The sequence below is a fragment of the Microtus oregoni genome, unplaced genomic scaffold, assembly GCF_018167655.1.
Source record: "Microtus oregoni isolate MIOR12 unplaced genomic scaffold, Mior012 000001F_ref0000356, whole genome shotgun sequence".
Taxonomy (NCBI): Eukaryota; Metazoa; Chordata; class Mammalia; order Rodentia; family Cricetidae; genus Microtus; species Microtus oregoni.
Window position 1 is genome coordinate 17507241 of NW_024543060.1, and position 17819 is coordinate 17525059.

The following is a 17819-nucleotide window of genomic DNA, read 5'->3' on the forward strand; positions in this document are numbered from 1 at the left end:
GCTCTACAACACACTCACAGCACAAATCTAGGACACTCTACTGCTTCGTGCCTCATTTCCTATCCAAAAAAAAAAAAAAAGTTCAGAATACCAATTTCACAAGCTTATTGCTTCTAAGTTCATGATACAGTATGTCGGGAGAGCACTTACAACAGTATTTGGACTACAGAAAACCTCAGTAAGTGGCATCAAGTATTATTATTGATGATGATTTCATTGGGCTATTAAGTTCGGAGAGTATTTTCCAGGCATGAATTCTAAGAGCTTCCTGGAAAAGGTAAGTAAGTGTTCACTGGCCACTGTTAAGGCAAACATCAGCTCGAGTGGATGGAAAGCAGCAAGAGATGAGACTCAGGATCCGCCAGCCATGAGGAGGAGCCCGCCTTTTACTCTAAGTGCCAAAGGCTAGTGAAATGTTTGAGGCAGGAGAGTAGCTTCTACTGGGCATGCTGGGCACTCAAGCCCAGGAGACTTCATCCAGGACAGCTAGATGCTGGAAACTGGTGAGAACATGGCTGTAAGGGGAGGGGGAGCTTTGGGGAAGCAAGGCGCGAAGAAGATCCGTTCTTAAAATCAATGTGGAGCACCAAGGAAAGGCTGGTGCGCTCACTACAGTGAACTGGCGAAGCCACGACTCCATACTACAGGCAGAATCCCAAGTCACCACCAACCACAGAGGCCACTGGTGAAGCGCCAAGGCTGGGGCGCTGTGACCCTGAAATTCATACTGTAGGCACACCTTCGATGACATACATCTGCCTTTATGACCGAGTCCTCAGGGGAGTCTACCTTGAGTCTGAATCCCAGGGTCCTCTCTTCGAGTTGATTCTGATGAAATTGGGGAGGCAGAGACCAGAGGATCTTTGGGGCTCACTGGCCAGCCAGCCTAGCTAATCAGCAAGTTCCAGATTCATGGAGAAACTTTGCCTCAGAAACCAAGATGCAGAGCAGCTGATGAAGACACCAAGCACTGACCTCTGCCTTTCTCACACCTGTGCTCCGCACATAAACATATGTGCACATACAAAAACATACCATTTTCACTCAGGGTTGCCTATTCATCCTGGTTTATTTCAAACAGTAATTAGCATGGTGGAACCCTCTTGGTAATCTGCTTATTTTAGTTTGAGACTATGGAAGATCTTACTTATGCCTTAATTTCCAAGAGCGGATGACAGTTTCCAATCTTAATCTATACAGTTTCATGTCTAGGGGCGTGCACGGGGCCCCGCTCTACATAAGATCACTGATGTCTTTTCTGCAGAAAAGCTAGATGAACGGGGATGTTAGCACCAGTTAGAGTAAAGAGCCACTATCACGAAGAGCATGGGGGTGAATTAGGCTAACAAAGGGTGAGGAAGGTAGAGAAGGCTTTACCAGCAGGGCATAGGGCTGCATCAAAGGTGAGAGCAATAGATTTCAAGACAGACAAATAAAGGAAGGAGATTGAAAGCAAAGGGAGCCTGGCAGTCACAGGTCAGAGGCCAGAGAACATTACACCCAGTCTTTTCTGATGCCTGTGGAGTGTGGGTTTGGTAGTGCAGGCAGCACTCCATGGGGAGATGGAAGCAGGTTATTTGTGTCTTAAAATAGCACTTCCATAAGAGAAATAGGTTCGTTTTTATCTTCGTGATCTTTTTCTTCATTATGTTTAAAAGAACTTCCGCTTATGTATTTTTATTTAACTCTTCATTATCTTACAGCTTAATGAATATCCCGATACCCATGTTCTTGTTAGTAGCATGTATACTAACATTGTAACAATACAAAGATCCCGATACCCATGCTCCGGTTAGCAGCAAGTATACTAACATTGTAACAATACAAAGATCCCGATACCCATGCTCTCATTAGCATGTATACTAACATTGTAACAATACAAAGATTAGCACGGCCCCTGAGCAAGGATGACATGCAAATGATTTTGCAAAGAACAGTCCAGACAGGAAACTATTGAAGAGAGTCCTTAAAAATATGACTCAAGCAGCAAGGGTCGCCAGTACAAAACCCATAAAAGCCGAAAGCCCAGCACAGATGGTGGGGTAGACATCTCCAGGCCTCACCTCATACAAACCTGCCATAATTCACAATGTATCTAAAATCCTTGAAGAACACAAGAAAGAGGAAAAGAAATACTCTTTTTGTCCTCTGAGGGCTGTGACTTAACAATATTAAACTGGGGCACAGTTATTCATGTGAAAGTCAGTCCTCAGATGGAAACTTCTGTGCACACATGGCTAAACACATTCCTTACGAAAGGAATGTGACAAAATGATTACTGTCACAACTCTAGAAAATATATTCACATAATCAATGTCTGGTTAAGGAGAAAAAACGTGGGGGGAGTGATAAGGCTTCTCAAATTTCAAAATAGTGAGTATACAGAGTGAAGAAACGAGAGTCCATTTTTAAAAATCACACAACTATATTCAATATATTGAGCTACAACGACAGATGATAGCAAGTGTAGCAAATAATCCTGATCAGAAAGTGATGGTTACAAATGAAGACAAGAGTGCGCAAGAGGCTCAGCAGGTAAGGGTTCTTACAGTCAAGGCTTGACGACCTGAGCTCAATTCCCAGAACCTACACGCTCTCAGGAAAACACGGATTCCCTAAGGCAGCTGTCAGCTGACGTTCGCAAGCACACTGTGATACAAACCAATCAAGAACACACTGAAAAGATCACCCACCATAATCAAGGTGGATATACCCCAGAGATGCAGTCAGTCACAGGTCAACAACAAGATCAATAAATGTAGTATGCACTCACACCGACACACACACATGAGCACACACACACACATACACACTCACGCACATGAGCGCGCACACACGCACACACATAAGTAAATTAAGCAAGTATGGCTTTAATTTTGTTCTTAAGATCTGCAGGGTAAGGGAACCTCAGCACCTGGGAAGCCGAGGCAAGAAGACAGTGAGTTTTAAGACAGCCTGGATTACAAAGCAAAACCCTACCTCAAAAAGCAAAACAAACAAAAAACAATCATTTAAAAAATGTTTAAACATTTCATTTGTATCTTGCAGGATTTCTAAGACTACTTTCAGTCCAATGTCAAAGTTGCCAAATTGTTCATTTTCTGTCCCTTGCTTAGAGCAAATAAAATTCTTTGTAGAAATTGTACCTACACACAGATGCCCTAAGACTGGGCCCGTATTTCACAAGTTTATGCCTGGCAAAAAGGGAGACATTTCAACAGATACTGAGGAAATTCAGAAAATGATAAGAGCATATTTTAAAAATATTCAACCAAAGGAATCAGAAAGCCTAAAAAAAAAAAAAGGATAAGTTTCTTGACATATACTGCCTACTGGTGTTAATTGGGATAAAATAAATAATTTAACAGATCCATAACCCCTAGCAAAATAGAAGTAGTAATTAAAAATCCCCCCCCCCCCAAAAAAAAACCAGATTCAGGACAGATTCCTACCAGACTCTAAATAACTAAGGCAAATATTCCTCAAATTATTATACGAAATAGAAACTGAATGAACATCTTCCCCATACCAAAACCACACGAAGATACAACAAAAAGGGAAGGAAGGAAATTATAGATAAATATCCTCTATGAACATAGATATGAAATTCTCAATAAATTACTTGCAAACCAATCAAGAACACATCAAAAAAGATCATCCACCATAATCAAGTTGGATTTATCCCAGAGATGCAGTCATGAATCAACAAAGAAAATCAATAAATGTAATCCACCACATAAACAAGACAGAAAGATTAAAAACCACACAATGCTCTCATTAGAGACAAAAAAAAAAGGCCTTTGACAAAATCCAACATTCTTCCAGAGAGATCAGGAATACAGAGACATAACATAATACAGTCTATTTGCAGCAAGTCTGAAGCCAACAACAACCTAAGTATAGAGAAACTCAAAGCAATTCCATTAAAAGCAGGAACAAGACATTGCTTCCACTCTCTCCATATGTATTCAATATAGAACTTCAAATCTTAGCTAGAGCAATCAGACAATTGAAAGAGGTCAGTGGGCTACAACTAATAAAGAAAGAAGTCTTCCAAGTATCTTTATTTGCAGACGATACGCTAGTATACATAAGTGATCCTGCAAAGTCTATCCAGAAACTCCTACAGCTGATAAACATTTTCAACAAAGTAGCAAGATACAAAATTAACACACAAAAATCACTGGCCTTCTTACATACAAATGACAAACGTACTGAGAGAGAAATCAGGGAAACAATACATTTCCCAAAAGCCTAAAAGAAAAATCTTGGGAGAACTCTAAAGTTAGTGAAACACTTGTAGGATAAAAAGTAAAGAAAGAAACTGAAGAAGACATCAGAAGATGGAAAGATCTCCCCATGTTCGTGGACTGGTAAGATTATTATGATTAAATTGGCCATCTTATCAAAAGCAATCTATAGATTCAGTGAAATCCTCATCAAAATTCCAACACATTTCTTCACAGAATTTGAAAAAGTAATCTTAAACAAAGAAAACCAAACTACCTAAAACAATCCTTAAAAATAAAACTACAGACAGGGGTATCACCATCTACATAGCTATAGTAATAAAAGCAACATGATAATGCCATAAAAATAGACACATTTATCAAGGAAACAAAATTAAAGGCCCAGATATAACTCCATAAACCTACAGGCACCTGGTTTTTTGTTTTGTTTTGTTTGTTTTTGTTGGTGGTGTTTTAACAAAGAAACCAGAACAGACCCTGTCAAAAAAAAAAAAAAAAGACAGCATCTTCAACAAACACTGCTAATCCAATTGAGAAACTGCAAGTTGCAGAACAGAAATAAATCCGTATCTAAACAGGGTTCTCAAGGATGAAACACAGAGAGCTAAGCACCGCTCGGCAAAAATGTCCAACGTCCTTGGACATCAGGGAAAGGTAAAGAAAACTACTCTGAGACTTCATCTCACTCCAGCCAGAATGGCCAAGATCAATAAACGAGTGGCAGTAAACACAGGCCAGGACTGGGGGGAGGGAAACATTCATTCGCTGCTGGCGGGCGTGCAGACTGGTAAAGCCACTGTGGGACCAGAACTCGCCAGTGATCACCTGAGCAGGAGCTGCGAGCAAGTGAGCAAGGGGATGAGAGCAGACTGGTATTCAAATCACCTGCTGACCAGCTGTGGGGGAAAGGACCTCCAGGCTGTTAGAGACATTCAAATCACCTGCTGACCAGCTGTGGGGGAAAAGGACCTCCAGGCTGTTACAGACATTCAAATCACCTGCTGACCAGCTGTGGGGGAAAAGGACCTCCAGGCTGTTAGAGACATTCAAATCACCTGCTGACCAGCTGTGGGGGAAAAGGACCTCCAGGCTGTTACAGACATTCAAATCACCTGCTGACCAGCTGTGGGGAAAAGGACCTCCAGGCTGTTAGAGACATTCAAATCACCTGCTGACCAGCTGTGGGGGAAAAGGACCTCCAGGCTGTTACAGACATTCAAATCACCTGCTGACCAGCTGTGGGGGAAAAGGACCTCCAGGCTGTTACAGACATTCAAATCACCTGCTGACCAGCTGTGGGGGAAAAGGACCTCCAGGCTGTTACAGACATTCAAATCTCCTGCTGACCAGCTGTGGGGGAAAAGGACCTCCAGGCTGTTACAGACAGCTCAGGACAGCCTGGGCGGGAAACCCAGCAACACGCGGAGGAAGGGAGCCAGGGGGCCTCCTGTAGCCAGCCTGGCTTTTCCACATGTAAATGCCCCTGTGGGCAGTATGAGCACTTGACTGTTGAATAATCTGGAGATGCCCCCAGGTTAGGAGCCATTATACTTTTGTTTGTTTGTTTGTTTGTTTTAAAATAAATTCCTTTATTTAGTTATTTATTTTACATCCTGGCTACAGTCCCCCCCCCCCTTCCCAGACCCTCCCTCCAACTCCCCTCTGTTCCCACCTGCTATCCACTCCGCCTCCTGTTCTGTTTAGGAAAGGGCAGATCTCCCACAAGTATCAACAAAACATGGCATAACAAGTCGCAGTAAGACTAAGCACCTCGCTTTGAGTTAAGGCTGGAAAAGGTGACCCAGTATGAGGAACAGGGTCCCAAAAGCCAATGAAAGAGTCAGAGAGAACACCCTCTTCCCACTGTTAGGAGTCCCACAAGAAGACCAAGTTAGTCAACTGTTACATACATGCAGAGTGCCTAGGTCAGTCCCATGCAGGGAGCCATTCTGTTTTTATGTACTAACATCACACCACTAAGAGATGCTGTCTATCTCAACAGCATTAATATTATCCTTGGGTGGTTTAGGAAGAGGGGGCACACCTATGAAGTGTGTGTCATCCCATCACTGCTGGTGCAGGAGGGGGCACATCTATGGAGTGTGTGTGTTCATCACTGTTGGTGCAAGAGGGGGCACACCTATGAAGTGTGTGTCATCCCATCACTGCTGGTGCAGGAGGGGGCACACCTATGAAGTGTGTGTCATCCCATCACTGCTGGTGCAGGAGGGGGCACATCTATGGAGTGTGTGTGTTCATCACTGTTGGTGCAAGAGGGGGCACACCTATGGAGTGTGTGTGTTCATCACTGTTGGTGCAGGAGGGGGCACACCTATGGAGTGTGTGTGTGTTCATCACTGTTGGTGCAGGAGGGGGCACACCTATGGAGTGTGTGTGTTCATCACTGCTGGTGCAGGAGGGGGCACACCTATGGAGTGTGTGTGTTCATCACTGCTGGTGCAGGAGGGGGCACGCCTATGAAGTGTATGTGTGTGTGTGTCCATCACTGCTAATGCAGGAGGGAGCACGCCTATGAAGTGTGTGTGTGTGTGTGTGTGTGTGTGTGTGTGTGTGTGTATGTGTGTGTCCATCACTGCTGGCAGAATACCTACAAGGGACGACAGGTTTATTTTGGCTCAGTTTAGGATACAGTCCGTTATAGCAGAGAAGGCCACACAGCTGGGGTAGTTCCCTCCATGGCAGCCAGAGCCATGGCAGCAGGAACTTACAACCTGTTCATATCTCAGCACATCAGGAGGCAGAGAACTGAGCAAGAGGCAGGGTCTGAGCCAGGAGTGGTGGCGATGCCTGTGATTCCAGCACGCAGGAGGCAGAAGCAGGTAGATCTTTTTGATTTCAAGGTCAGCCAGTGCAACTCCTTGTCTTCCAAAAAGAGGAGAAGGGGGGAGGCTACAACTCTCATATGCCCAACAGTCAGCTCTTCAACTCCAAAGTTTCCACAACCTCCCAAAACAGTGCCGGTAGTCAGAAACCAGGATTCAAACAAATGGTGGACACACACACACACACACACACACACACACACACACGGCTTTACACACAAAGCCTACCAGATGGCATAGAGAGAAGATCTATCTGTAAAATGTGCACGGCAACTACTATACCTGTAAAATACATACAGTGACTACTATTTAGAGCTAGTGATAGTGGGACCACTGTGGGATAGGGCTCTTGTACTCTATAACGATTTGGCACTTGTATTGGTTTAATAAAACGCTGATTGGCCAGTGGCCAGGCAGGAAGTATAGGCGGGGTGACCAGACTAGGAGAATTCTAGGAAGAGGAAAGCTCAGTCTGAAGCCATTATCCAGACACAGAGGAAGCAGGATGAGAATGCCTCACAGATAAAAGGTACTAAGCCATGTGCTAACACAGACAAGAATTATGGGTTAATTTAAGTTGTAAGAGCTAGTCAATAATAAGCCTGAGCTAATAGGTCAAACAGTTTATAATTAATATAGGCCTCTGTGTGTTATTTTTTTGGAACTGAACAGCTGAGGGACCAGGCAGGACAGAAACTTCTGTCTACACAACACATATATTCAATATATAATATTGCCTGTGAGGTGGTCATACACAAACTAGAAAGAAAAGCCTGTTTTACTCCACATGTTTTAAACTGGAAGTTTGCCTTCATGGGGTTGGGAAGGTGGCTCACAGGTTAAGAGCCTGTTGTGGAACATTTGTACACTGCGTGAAGATGTGTTGCTATGATTAGTGTAATAAAAAGCTGGATGGCCAATAGCTAGGCAGGAGAGGATAGGTGGAATTTCCCTGGAGAAAAAGGAAAAATCTAGGCATTTGAATTTTGCCAGCAGAGCAAGTCAGACATGTCATACTAAGAAGAGTTAGCCAAGCCATGTGGCAGAGCATAGGTTAAAAATATTGTAAGGCTGGAGAGATTGCTAAGAGGTTAAGAGCATTGCCTGCTCTTCCAAAGGTCCTGAGTTCAATTCCCAGCAACCACATGGTGGCTCACAACCATCTGTAATGGGGCCTGGTGCCCTCTTCTGGCCTGCAGACATACACACAGGCAGAATATTGTATACATAATAAATAAATAAATAAAATATTTTTTAAAAAATGTAAAAGCTAGTTAATTAAATTGTAAGAGTTAGTTGGAAAAAAAGCCTAAGCTAAGGACAAACTTCCATAATTAATAATAAGATTGCTTTTGGTAGAATTGCCATTTTTACTATGTTGATCCTCCCAATCCAAGAGCAAGGGAGATCCTTCCATTTTCTGGTGTCCTCTTCAATTTCTTTCTTCAAAGACTTAAAGTTCTTGTCAAATAGATCTTTCACTTCCTTGGTGAGAGTTACCCCAAGATATTTTATGCTATTTGTGGATATCGTGAAAGGTGATGCTTCTCTGATTTCCCTCTCTGTTTCCTTATCCTTAGTGTATAGGAAGGCAACTGATTTTTTTGGAGTCTCCAGGTCATTATTTGGGAAGCTTGGCAATTCAAAGACAGCCCAACAACAAAGCTTACTACAAGATCATTTATTGCTCTTCCAGGGGATACAACTTTGGCTGACATCACCCATGTTGCACAGCTCACAGCTACCTGTACCTGCAGCTTGAGAGAGATGATGCCTTCTGCTGGCCTCTGAGGGCACCTGCGTACATGTGGCGAACATCCACACAGACACATATACATATCTACACATGCGTAAAGATAGAAATAAACGTTAAAAAAGAAGTCTGCCTTCACTACAGGTTTGTGCCCTGGTGCATCACAGTGTACTTCTCTGTTGTTTCTTGGTCTTTCTTAGTATTTCTGTGTGGTTAGAAAATACTTTTCTCCCCACACAAACATGCCACGGCCCTCGAAGGTAAGCCATTTGATCTCCTTCTAATTCCTCCTGTGAGCCTCTTTCATCAGTCACCTGTGAGACTGTCGCCAGCCTGGCTCTTCCCTCACTCTCTAATTTGCCCTCCCATTCCTTGTGATTCCACACCCGCTTAACTTTGCACCTTGCAGCCATCTTTCTATCCCCTTTGAAATACTATCCTGCCATGCACGCCCTGCCTTAAAAAAAAAAATTCAATCTGAGGGTGTGATTCAGTAGTAGAGCACTTGCCTAGCATGCATGAAACCCTAGGTTCAATTCCCCAGTATAGTAAAATAAATGTTAAATAAATTTAAGTCTCCTTGTTAATATATATACACACATTATTAAATTCTAAATAAATACTGTAGCTATTCAAAATCCTGCTCATCATTACAAGGAGGACTTTGGAAATATTAACAAATCTTCACCTCGTAGGTTTTGATTCAATAGCACAGAGAAGGACACAGGAGTCTATAAATATTAATACCTTTCAAGTCAGGCCTGATGGTACAGGTCTATAATCCCAGCACTCGGGAGGTAGGGGCAGGAAGATCACAGGTTGATGGCCTGTCTAGGTGAGCCCTGTAAAAGGTATAGATAATTCAGTATTTGGGGTCCTTTATTCCTGTTATTGAATGTATACATTTACTCTTACCTAGCTTTCAGCATTTTAAAAATTGTGACTGGGGCTAGAGAGACAGCTCAGCAATTAAGAGCACTTACTGCTCTTGCAGAGGACCTGGGATTTGTATCCTAGCATCCACAGGGTGACTCACAACCACCAGTAACCCAATTCCAGGAGATCTAATGTCCAATGCCCTGTTGTAACATAAGTGGACTCCTGAATACATATCACATATCACACACACACAATAAATTAATTAATTAGTATCTAAAAAATCTTAGTGTCAAATTTTTGACAAAGCACATTCATAGGAAACTACTGTGTCTTTTCACTCATTATGTCCCTTCTCTTGTATGGAGCCCTAGTCTGTGCCATTCAGCCCTCTCCCCAGTACCACCAGACGGATCCCAACCTCAGAAGCCAGAAGGGCAACTGGGCTAAATAACTGAGCATGCTCAGTCACTGCAACTCTTCCCTTCTTCCTCTCGAAGGCCAGCTGCCCACACTCAGCAAAGTGCACCCAACTACAGCTCAGACTGACACTGGATGGAGATGAACAGACTGGTACCTGAGGCAGGAGGAGCAACAGCGGGCACATGTGCTCAACACTGCCACCCAAAGCCCACGTGAGCCTGACCAACACAGCTCCCCCTCCAAAAGGTCTCTCCTTCCAACTCTGAATTAACTTCTTTATCAAAACGCAGCAGCGCTGGAGGAGAAACTGCAGTGGGAACAATGAGAGGAGCTGATATCCCAGCTCATGGAAGAAAACGCATGCAGAAGTTTCTGGGATCAATATTTAATAAAAACCACAGTCCTTCGTCATTTAGAATATCATAACCATTCCCCTGGTTATAAACTGCATTTGGCGCAATGCCCTCAAGCAGTTTTGTGTATCAGAACAATCTGGGATGCTTTCCCAAAAGTATACAGCCAGACACTTTGCAGGGTGACCCACGGTCAGGCCGGCATTCCCAAAGGTATACAGCCAGACACTTTGTGGGGTGATCCACAGTCAGGCCGGCTTTCCCAAAGGTATACAGCCAGACACTTTGCGGGGTGACCCACGGTCAGGCTGGCATTCCCAAAGGTATACAGCCAGACACTTTGTGGGGTGATCCACAGTCAGGCCGGCTTTCCCAAAGGTATACAGCCAGACACTTTGCGGGGTGACCCACAGTCAGGCTGGCATTCCCAAAGGTATACAGCCAGACACTTTGCAGGGTGACCCACAGTCAGGCCGGCTCAGGTTCCCAGCATATAAGAATCTACATCTTGGCAACAGTGGCCAAAAGCCAGGGTCAGACATAAGATCAAACTTCACAATAGTTTTTTATGCACGTAAAAATATAAAACCAATTGTTAAAACGGTTAATGAGAAACAACTGCTTACTTTCACATATAAAACACACGCCAATGTACACGCTGCCACTCCAGTTCTCCCCAGTGGCTGTGATGCCAGGAGCTGTTGCCTGGTCACCACAGGGTTGCAACAGTGGGTCCAGTGCAGCCGCACAAGGGTGATTCAGCAAGGGAGAGCGAGTGGTGAGCTGTGGGAATTCCTATGACCTCATCCCTGTGTAAGGAAAGAGCTCACTTTGCTAAAAAGCGAGTCCATTATACAATAGGCGGAACAATGATGGGGAGGAAGGATTTATACCTCTCCGAAACTGGAGCACATAGATGCTCATGAAAGCAGGATGAAGAGGGCCCCCTGCACCTCTGAGTAGATCCAGAGGATCTAGATGATGCTGTACTGTAAACCGTTAGGACATCTGTGCTTAATTAAAGGCAAATTAGCATGTTCTAAAGCAAAACAATAATGGCTATATAATGTAGTCTAATGATCCTTTATAGCACATTCCCAGTAACTTCTAATTTATTCTGTTCCTTTTACTGGTTTATAATTTTCTTAAGAAAAACTATAAAAGTATATCACTTTGAAAAGTAATTAGATTCTGTGACTACTTATTTAATTCCAAAAGTTAATCATTCTATTTTTAATATATGCCTTCTTTATAGACGTTCATGAGAATAAATTTCTAATTAATATTAGAGAGATAAAATTACACAGTTTTATAAAGGGCTATTACATTGAAAATGTACAAAACGTCCCTGTATCCTTATAAATGTCAGTTCTTTCGTAACCTACAATGAACTGTAAGATCTTACCACAAGGTGGCAGTGGTGTTACACAAATGCTCAGTCCTGCCTTGGGAAGCGTGGTGACCTTTCTATTATGTAAACCGTTGCATGTATTTCATGGATGGCATAAGGGAACTGCCATAAGGGGTTATAAGACTTCGGAGAGGTGTGGTGGTTCATGCCCTAATCGCAGCACTTGCGACAGAGGCAAGGGGATCTATGAGTTCGAGGCCAGCCAGAATTACATACCAAGGTGCAGGGCAGCCTATCAAACTCCAAAAATAACCCGTTTTCTCACACGTGACATTTTGATGTAACCACTTCCCCATGTGGCCACAATGATAAAACTATTTTGATAGGGGCATTTTGGTGGAGCCCAAAATAAACTACTAAGCACAATGTCTACTTTTTTAACTAATAGCTCGTGTAGAACAGAAGCTCCACACCATTCCTGACCCTCGGCATCCCGAATTCACTATGTTCCCAATTCTAGCAGTTCAGGGCTGGGGAAGGGCTGGGGTCACTGCTGGGGTCAAGGACACTACGGACGAGCGAAGTTCAAGGAGCCAACAAACTGACTCTGTGTAGCACCGGGAGTCACGTGTGACCATCCACACAGATATCAGGAAGAGTTGATTCTCTTTCTATACAAAAGATGGGTTTATTTTCTGGTATTTCAGCCATGTATTCAATCTTCTCATGGTTTCTAGTTCTTCCAAGAGAATATCTGGGTCCTGATGACACAGGAATTTCTCATTTAGATATTTGCCAGCTCACTGAATTCAGTCACATGGACAAATTTACACACAGACAGATACGCACACTGTGCCAGAAATTCCACTCAGAGATGGCTTGCATGAGCAAAATTTATACCCACAAAAAATAAGCTTGTTTAAGTGTCATAATCACACGTGCATGTGTACACACATGCGCACACGCACAGACACACACACACACACACAGAATAGAAACACATTTGATGTCTCCTATATTTAAGATGAGACAGAGGAAGGATCAGAGATGAAATCTGAGCAATTACCAAAGTAACAACAGTACACCCCACCCACACCCACACCCCCACCCCCACCCCCACAGCACAGGTTCTAGATTGCTTGCAGCAGCCTGTGCCCTTACCTGGATCCATCCCTGCTGCACTGGCTACATTTATCTCAACCTGACACAGGCTGGAGTCATCGGGGTAGGGGAAGTCTCAGTTAACAAACTGCCTCTGGAAGATTCAGCGTAGGCGAGCCTATAGGGCGTTTTCTTCACTAGTGATCTGTGTGAAGGGGGCTCGACCTATTATGATTCCATCCCTGGACTGATGGTCCCGGGCAAGTCATGGGGAGCAAGCCAGTAAGCAGCACCCCTCCATGGCCTCTGAATCAGCTCCTGCCTCCAGGTCCTGCCCCTTTCGAATTCCTACCCTTACTTCCTTCGGTGACGGACTAAGATGTGGGTATGTAAGCCAAACAGACCCTTTCCTCCCCCACCTTGCTTTCAGTCACGGTGTTTCATCACAGCAATAGAAACCGTAGCTACGACGCCTGTCTTCTGATATCCCCCTCAGAGACCTACCACACTGCTCATCCAAAAAGGAGCTCAGCCCCTTCCTGCTATTTCTACCTAGTGGCTTTATCTCGAGCTTTATATCCAATGACGTAAGTTGTCTCCCTAAGGCACAGAGGTGCAGAATTCTGACCCCAGCTGGCCGTGAACCTTGAGCAAATCGCTGACTCTCTGAACACTCTCCTTAAAAATAATAATGACAGCCCTAGCATGCTGAGGTGCTGTGGGCACTGAGTGAACCTCCGTCATCTCTGCACCCTAAGCACCCGGTGCTGTGCCCGTCACCTCAAGGGTTCCTACAGTTTTTTTATAGGCTTGCTACACTAGCCTCAATTCTTCCTCTGTGTCTTCTATGGTCATCCCCTCTCCACCTACTTCCCTTTCTCTTCCTGAGTGTTATCTGGAAAGTAAAACCTCGTTCACCCCTTGGCTCTGCCCTGCCTTACGTGAGCTGAGGCTCCTTCTACGATTATGAAAGAGCTGCCCCTCCCCTGTGACCTGACAGCGCTGTCCTGTGACAGCTCTTCCTCCTTCCACTTCAGACCTGCCCCATCGGCTAGTCCCATTTACAGCCTGTTTGCAAATCTGACTGAACTCCTTCCACGGCCCCAATTATCTCCTCGAAATATATATGGATACACAACTCCCAAATTAAATCTCTATCTTTACACACAATTTGTCACTGTAGCTCCATTTTCAGCCACCTGCTCGACACCACCACCTGAGCTACTGTCCCACCTCAGACTCAGCAAGCACTTTCTATCCCCGTGTACTGCAGTCTCGGGCTAGCAAAAACAGGACGTCCTGGCTCCGAGAGCCTAGATTCTAACAAACTTCCCGAAACTAACTGGACCAGGTTTCTTTTTTTTTTTTTTTTTTAAAGATTTATTTATTTATTATGTATACAACATTCCTTCTATGTATGCTCGCATGCCAGAAGAGGGCACCAGATATCATTACAGATGGTTGTGAGCCACCATGTGGTTGCTGGGAATTGAACTCAGGACCTCTGGAAGAGCAGTCAGTGCTCTTAACCTCTGAGCCATCTCTCCAGCCCCCCAGGTTTCTGACATTCCGTAGAGGTACCTCCTGCAACCACGTGGCCCCTCTTCCTGGGAACTCAACACTTAGCCACAGAGCACCTCCCTTGGCACACAAACCCTGGAACTTGCAAGCTACCTTTTTTTTAAGTCTTCCTTGCTCTCCATGCTTTAGAATGCCACCAAAATGTCGCTTCCCCAAAGGTGGCACAATTTGTGCAGCTTTATTCTTTCTGCTCCAGTGAGGAAACGCTCCTGTCTCCTGAAGAAAGCAGAGTGGAAACGCCCCTCCCCCCACAGCACCAACACCAGCCTGCATTTACAAGCCACGGCTTCCTCTCAAGTTCTCCCCACAGGTGGGAATGAGTCTACTCTTAGTTTCATATTCAAATTCCATCATAAATGAGACATTAAAAAGTACAACTATTTATGGGATGTTTCAATACATGTATGCTTATGTGAGTTTAAATCAGATGAAGCCATCCAGCGCCCCAAACATCTATTATTCCTTCAAAGGTGAGATGCCTGGACAACCCTAGCCGTACTAAAGCAGGGGTAAGACAGAATTCTGAAGACACAAGCATGGTTTTCCTACAGGTTGGCAATAACCAAGCGCCATCAAGAAAGCATGACTTTAGACAGCAGGCCAAAACACTCCTGGTCCTCCGAGCCTGTGAACCCAAGAGGAAGTCTACCAGCTCCCAGGCTCAGGCTCTCTGCTGGGGACCTACCAGGTGTCCCCCCACAAGCAATGAGATCCTAGAGCCACCATATTCAAGGCCTACGTAGCAAAGGCAAGGAAACCTCTCTTATCCCCTCCTCCCCATCTATGTTGTCCTCACAGAGCTGTTTCTTTGAGTAAACAGGCCTCACTGCAGCCCTACCACCATTGCTCTCGAGAGTCACACAGACACAAACACCCGCTCTAAACAACCTTCTCGACTCGTTTTCATGACCCAGAACTGTTGTCTCCCTCCAGGTCCACTTACAATATCACTCCGAACTCACAGAGATCTGCCTGTTTCTGCCTCCCAAGTGCTGGGATTAAAGGCATGTGCCTCCACCTGGCTTTGTTTGTTTGTTTGTTTGTTTAGAATCTTTGTATCTGAGGATCTCTCGGGTTGCCTTTCCACAGTCCAGTGTGCTCTTCCCCGGGGCTCCTTCTTCCTCAATGCTCAATTCAAAGCTTCGTTCCCATGCCTACCCTTCCAAACGCCACGCAAGCAGAGCTCACCCATCTGCAATTCCAAGCTCTGCGCAATTCACATGCTCTTCATTCATAACAAATATTAGACTCTTCCAGGTCACTGGCACACAAAGGGTATGTTTACCCTAGAAACTTATATTCTCATTCATGTCCCCCTCCTCCTCTGTCCCCACCCTCTCCTCCTCTTGTGACAAGTCAAGAAATCCTCTCTGGACATGTCCCTTGGAAGGTGGAATAAATAAGGATTATTTCAACTGGATGCCTAAGTGAGGCAGGTCCATGAGTGCAGAGGGAAAAAACAGGCTGAGTTGCTGCTCGTGAATGTGTTCTATTCTACAGCTCCACACACACGCCAAGTACCAACTAGATGGTAGGAACTGCTCAGCCTTTGACCTAGAACAGCATGTAAGCTGCCTGACTCACTGATGTAAGGAGAAATTAGAGGTTATAGCTTGGATGCTGAAAGAGATTTGTAACATCTAGATTCACTTTACCTACGTAAACAAGGGAGCAATCCACATGCCTATTTACAACTCTTCCTAGTTTAGAGGTGTGACCAAAAATGGAAATGCCAGGCTGAAGAGAATCACCACAGGCTGAAGGCCGCACAGCGATGCACCCAGGGACCAGGTTTCTGGATGAGAAAGTACACAGCCACCCCAGAGCCGCAGAATCAAAGTCCAAACAGGCTTTGAGAGGATAACTTGTCACTCGTTTCCAAAAGGACGGCTAGTTTTGTTTCGTTTGTTTTTTTAAGTCAACCCTGTTCACTGCTGTGATTTGAATGTTTCCCTCACCCAGTCCGGTGCATACAAGTTCACAAGCTGGGAGCTAGGGGTCCTAAGAGAACATTGTTGGGAGGCTAAATCTCATTAGAGACGAGGTGCTTGGGTTGTGAAGGTTGTATTCCATGGGTGGGTGGGTGGATGGGTGGGTGGATGGATGGGTGGGTGGATGGGTGGGTGGGTGGATGCCAGCATTCCACCAAATCCTCCACTGTCCCTCCTTCTCTATTCCTCCTCTATCACCCTTCAACAAAGAAAGGTACTTCCTAGATTCTGACCCTACATGCTGAACTTGAACTTGCTCGCCCACAGAACTGTGAGCCAATAAACTTCCATTCATTATAAATTACCCAGTCTCGGGTGTTCTGTTATAAACAGAAAAACCACTAAGACAGTCATAAAAGCTTAAGACTGGGGGCTAGAAAGACGGCTCTGTGATGAAGAGCAAGGAGTGTTCTTCCAGAGGACGCTGGTTAGATCCCCAACACCCATATGGCAACTCACAACCATCTGTAACTCCAGCGGACCGGACACCTATTGACTTCCGTGGCCACTGTATGGATGTGGTACACAGACAGACATGCCAGCAAAACACCATACATGAAAATTAAAATCAATACTACAAAAAAGTTTTAAACTAATATATACAGATAAATACAGACAGACTCTACCAGGACACAGCCGTACAAGCTGTTTAGGAGTTTCTGTATATTAAACGTTTTATAAAGAGTTCGCCAATATGGCTTCACAGCTGCTATCATCTCTTCCTCTGGTGGCAGGATGACAAGGGACCGAATGCAGCAAAGTGCAACAGCTGACGACCGACTTTCAACATCAGGAAAACACAACTCTGCTCGATAATGAAGTCCTTGCGTGCAGCGGAGAGAGACCTCTGTGAGGCAGAGCCACCACAATCCACTCTCCCCTGCCCCATGAACTCGGCCTACTAGCTGCAAACTACATTTCCCAATCTCCCTTGCGGGTGGCCCTGGGGACTACCTGTAGGCCAATAGGATGTATAACAGAAAGGACAATGGCAGGGTATACATCACTACCCCAACAGCTGGTGGTAGCTTCTGTGGGTTCCAGCCATGGCTTTACAGTGAGACATCCTCCCGCCCACTTTTTAAAAATAAAAATGATCTGGATAGAAAGAAAAAAAAGAAAAGGTATCCATCACTTCCGAATCCGGAAAATAGATGGCTCAGCATTGAGGAGAGTTTGCTACTCTTCAGGAGTTCTGGCTTCAGTGTCTACCGCTCACTTTGGTGGTGTAAGATCCGATGTCCTCTTCTGGACCCTGTCCAGCACCTGGCACACACAGGGCACACACACACACACT

The 17819-nt window shown here is 44.7% G+C and overlaps 1 protein-coding gene and 1 pseudogene across 3 annotated transcripts in view; one reads left to right on the forward strand and one right to left on the reverse strand.

Moving 5' to 3' along the window:
• Positions 1–17819, reverse strand: part of Dgkh (diacylglycerol kinase eta) — a 172707-nt gene that overhangs the window by 96160 nt on the left and 58728 nt on the right. The window lies entirely within an intron of this gene.
• Positions 1842–1926, forward strand: LOC121464992 (annotated as a pseudogene).